This window comes from Eulemur rufifrons, chromosome 30 (assembly GCF_041146395.1).
Source record: "Eulemur rufifrons isolate Redbay chromosome 30, OSU_ERuf_1, whole genome shotgun sequence".
NCBI lineage: Eukaryota > Metazoa > Chordata > Mammalia > Primates > Lemuridae > Eulemur > Eulemur rufifrons.
The window spans coordinates 51,438,029-51,443,416 of NC_091012.1; the positions used below are offsets into that span (position 1 = coordinate 51,438,029).

Here is a 5,388-nt window from a genome sequence, read left to right on the forward strand (position 1 = left end):
AAAACAGATACTACATGTTCTCATTTATAAGTAGAAGCTAAACAAGAGATGTATATGGTCATAAAGAGCAGTGATAGATGTTGGAAACTAAGAAGGGGGTAGGGTGGGAAGGGCATAAAAATCTACCTGTCAGGTGCAATGTACACTATTCTGGTAACAGGTACTCTGAAAGCCCTGACTTCAGCATGATACAATTTATTCATGTAACAAAAAACACTTGTACCTCTTAAATTTTTTGAAATTAAAAAAAAAAGTGAAGTGTTACAGCTCTTTTAGAATTTGTCTAGCAGGTTTTCCGGTCTTTATCGGAAACCTCCCCCCCCCCCCAAAAAAAAGGGAAAAAAAACAACTACACAGTCCCTACCCCAGAGAGTCATCTGGCAGATAGAATACAGTGTAATCAGTACTCCAATAGATGAAAAAGAGCGCCAGGTGCTATGGGAGCAGAGAAGAGAGGCCCCGACCCAACTTGGGGGCTGAGAGTAGGTTTCTCAGAAGACATTCACTGATTGCCCACTGTATGCCACGCCCTGTGCTAGATGCTGGAGTTACAGAGACGCCTGAGACACCTGCTCCTGTTCTAGGAACTCTAGGAGCTAATGGGGGATATACCCACCCAATAATCCCAACACCATGGGAAAAATGCTGAACAGAAGATGTGCTATAGGAGCACAAAGGAGGGAGCTGCTATCTCTGAATGTTACCCAGCCTCTCTCTCCTAACTCGACTTCACTTGTTCCACAATTACAACGGAGCAAGTGGCTTCACATGGCAATGCCCCATATGCCTAGGATGAGGACTACCTCTTACCAAGACTTCCTAGAAGTGAAGCTATTCAGTTTCAGAAGGGAACTACAGTGATTTCTGAGCTCCTGTTCATCTCAATAGTGCTGGGCTTAGACATTCCCCTTGGGATGCCATTTCCCCAAGGAATCTGATCCATACCATTAGATCCCAAAGGCTTTTTTTTCCTTTTCCTACAAAACTAGGTTATTTGTTCTTCATTTAAAAAACCCAGTTTATGATTAGGGGCCTAAAATAATCAGTTCCACTTATTATATCTTACAGGTCATACAGAAAAAAGCTCAAAAGGACTCACTGTGTGAATAGTATAGAATTACCTGCTGGACCAGTCTATGGGGACTCAATGATGCCCTCTGCTGGATATGATAAGAAGACTCATGAATTTAGAGCCAAAAAGCCAGAGAGACAGAGAGCTTGAAGGAGTCTTAGAGACAATGTTACAGCAAGTGGTTTCAAGGACAAACCGAGTGGCACACGGAGAGTTGGAGAATCAAGGTTTATTTGCCGGTGGGCTCAGAGGGGTCTCACCACCAAATTCTGAACCCCGTCTACCCGATTTTTCCTACTTTTATTAGGTTGGGGTGGTCCAAGGGCTGGGGTCTCAGGTGGCTAATGAATCAGGTAATAGTTTAGTTGATGTGCCAGGCAATAGGTTAGTATTATGTTGATGAGGGTCTTCCAAGGGGTGGGGTCTCAGGTGGCCGATGTGCCAGGTAACAGATGGGAGTCTTCCTTATCAACCTATAATTTATATCAACCCCTAATTTTACAGATGAGCAAACTTAGGAAAAAGAAACTGTTCAAGACTCAACAGGTAGTTAATGGGAGGACTGGAACTGCAATCTGGACTTCTCAACTACTTTTGAAAACATAAGAATCAGGCCAGTGTGGGAGTAGCAGGCCTCCTAAGAGAGTAAGCTCTCCTAAGAGAAAGAAAATTGAGAGCTCTAAGATGCAGCTTACCCACCCCATGTGGAAATCCCCCGTCCAATACAAACCCTCACAATAAATAGGTTTGATTTCTTTAAAGAAATTTCCAAATTTCCTCACATTTCTCCCTCATCCCTCCCCCATAAATTAAACCTTCAGCTTGAATGAAAAACAAAACAATAGCATTTGATTTCTCTCTTTGGGAGCAACACTATTTACTTACACTGAAGCTTGGATGGCATGTAAGGAATGAGAGAGGCCCTACGGTTAAAAGAAGCAGCTTTTCTTTTAGGCATATCCCCCCTCCAACGGATCATATACCAGCAAATGTACAGTGAGGCACTGAGTTCCTTCTGGAGGATAAATTAACAAGTACAACTCCCAAATGTCTCGCTTAGTTCAGAGAGGCAGTGTCACATAATGGAATGAATTAGGAAATGTTGATTCATCCTGGATAGCAGTGGGGAAGAAGTAGGCACCCTGTGGGCAACAGACAGCATTTGAAGTGGGCAAACAAAAAAAGTGCAAGTATGAGGCATGGCCTTATCTTACTTCTGTGAGCCTCAGCCACTCTTTGGAGGTTATCATAAAATGGAGAGAAAAAACTAGAGGAGAATTTCAGACCCAAAAAATAAAAGGACCATTACTTCCTCAATATTTCTTTCCAGTCCCTGAAATTAGTAGTGTACAGGCCTGGATACCTTGTAAGAACCGGTTTCCCTCAGTCCCAGGAACAGATAGGCAGAGTCACCAAGGCTGCAACAGACAAAGGAGTTTATTTTCTAGCCCAGGCTAGGGTCCAAGGCTCAGAGCACCAGCACAGTGGTCTCTCCACGAGCCCGGACCCCGCCCTGGGGTGGAAACAAAGCTTTTATACTTATCGATAGGTTACATGTATCGGGCACACCCCCTCCACCCCCCTTTTAGTTCATTTGTTCCCTCAAAAGTGGCCGATAGCTTTGGCTCCTGATTGGCCAGTTTCCAAGCCAGGGCCCTCAGTTGTTACCAGCGGCATTCCGGGGAGAGGGAGGGCCTGCGTTGGGGAAACCAAAACTTAGGCCTTTCCTAAGAGGTCCAGTCTGTCATGGAGTTACTCCTGTTTTCCTTCCTGCTCTACAACCTAAAAATATCTAAGACAGAGAACAATTGCCACACTGAAATCATGGAACCCCCAAAGACATCTAAACAGATAAATTCTGTCAAACACGGCTTTGAAACCAACAGTTATTACTACTCAAACTCTTTCAAAAAACCTTGCAAGCATTCCAGTTGAATATTGCTCTTATCTTAAAACTTTCACATTCAAAAGAAGGGAATTACATTTCTCTTGTTGATATCCCTGTCCTACTTCCAAATTCAGCCAGTATTGAACAGGGGAAAAGATGAGAGGGTAGGGAGCAATGAGAGAATAATTTATCTCCACAAAACAAAGGTCTTATAGGACCCTTTAAGACCCAATTTACATACATGCTTTTTCCTTGAAACTCCAATCACACTTGGGATTCCTGTTCACCTAGATGAGAGAAATGGTTTTGAAAGTGCTGAGCTTAATTGGTTTGCAGCCACACCAACTCAGACCCCAGACACTCCACTTACATATCCCATCATATCCAGGGCCTACAGGAAGCAGACTTTCCCCCAAGATTGATAGATGGGTTTCATAGTCAAGTGTTATGATTAACCCACAGCTCTTCCTTCAAGAGAGATGGAAGACACCGTAGTTCTCTCATCCTTTATGTAGGCTTAAGAAATCTAACTCTAGTAGAAATGTGATACAGCAGCCTTATGATAGTGAGACTGGAATTCTAGAAAAGTCACATGAGTTGATAAAAATGCTTTGTTTTCCTAGCTTATTTATGCCAATATGTTAATGGAGCAGAAGTGGGAGGTCACATTTTTTCTTCTACAGGCCAGAAGTAAATGGCTTTGAAGAACCAGAGAGAGGCCTCAGAGAGACCAAGTACTTTTATCAGGTTGTATATAAATTTTTAGTAGCTTAAAAAGTTTCAAGCACTTTCAAGTGCTTTCAAGCACATTAGCCCTGCTTTATACAAAGAATAATAACCCTGGTTGATGGTAGAAAAATAATAATGTTGTTAATTCAAACAGCTTGGAAGTGAATCATCTACTCCAACAATCCAGATTGATTTAATGCCCTCTGGACAGTATGACTCAGTCCTTTCCTGGAGGGCTAATGAACAATCACCATCTCATTTAGGCTCCATTCATACGCCTCTTTGATTCCGCATGAACAAAACAAACCAAGGGTTTCCTGTGATGCAGCCTCACATATTGGCTTTAAGTGATCACGCCTCCCTAGGAAGAGCTCAGCTATTACACAAAACTCAGGGCTGTAAATCCTTTCTTCCTTAAATTTATCAGCTCTCTTTGATAATTGATATTACCTAGGGAAGATGGTAAACATGAGGTCAGTGTGAACCAAGGAAAAATCCAAATCATAGGATAATTTAAAAGAGACACAGTTTTATTATTCTCAAATAAAAACAACTCAAACTGGACTTAAAATACTTTAGGTAAGTGTTGTCCCAGAACAGACCTGGGAGACCTATTTAATGAACAATTGGGAATTATTTGTAATTAATAGGTCAATTACAAATTGAAGGGAAGCTTCTAAACTAAAATAGTTTAAAGACTTAAGGCAGTAAACAATCCTATATAAAACTGTGTTAGTATGTTTTGCGTGGCTATAAAGGAATACCTGGGGGTGGGTAATTTATAAAGAAAAGAGGTTTATTTGTCTTACAGTTATGCAGACTATACAAGAAGCATTGTGCCAGCAGCTGTTTCTGGTGAGAGCTTCAGGGAGCTTCCAATCAAGGCAGAAGGTGAAAGAGGAGCAGATATGTCACGTGGCAGAAAAGGAGCAAGAGAGAAGGGGAACATGCCACACTCTTTAAACAACCAGCCCTCAAGTGAACTAAGAGAGGGAGAACTCATTTATTACCCTGGAGAGGGCACCAAGCCCCAAGATTGATGAGGGATGTGCCTCCATGACCAAAACACCTCCCACCAGGCCCCACCTCCAATATTAGGGATCAGATTTCAACATGAGATTTAGAGAGGCCAAACATCCAAACTATATCAGAAACCAAGATTAAAATTTCAATGAAGAAAAGCTTTGCTAATATTGGCAAAATGGTAATAAATGTTGAAGTTGGATGATGGGTACATGGAAGTTCATTATACTATTCTATTTCTGTGTATATGTAACAGTTTCCATAATAAAGTTCTTTTTGAACACCTTGATGAACAAAGGTAACTTTCAGGTCAGCCTTCTGAATTATTACAAGTTTGAAATCACTAAGATTAATATTAGAGCTTTGGCTCTACTAAAATTTTTTATCAACGCTCTAAGACCCTTGAACTTCACTCTCCCAAACTCAGCCTGTCTATATTCAAGCTAGAAGCAAGGGTAATTGGGATCCTACAGAGCCATAACTTGTTCTGCTTCTAGTGAAAATATCAAGGGAAGCAAGTGAGGAAGGGAAAGAGAAGATATTGAGCCAGGGGATGAAGGGCTAGCTTTTCAAGCAAAAGCCTGTTTTGATGGCATCACCTGCTGTCAGTTTTCCACTTTCAGAGGGATTTGTTATGGAGAGAAATTGTCCTACATTCTCTCTCTTGCTTCAGTTC

General features: G+C 41.6%; 1 non-coding gene across 1 annotated transcript; it reads left to right on the forward strand.

The window, feature by feature from the left end:
• Positions 1-256: 256 nt before the first annotated feature.
• On the forward strand, positions 257-320 carry LOC138379317 (U7 small nuclear RNA). Its single transcript, XR_011232086.1, has one exon. It is a non-coding gene; the product is annotated as a U7 small nuclear RNA (small nuclear RNA).
• Positions 321-5,388: the final 5,068 nt, after the last annotated feature.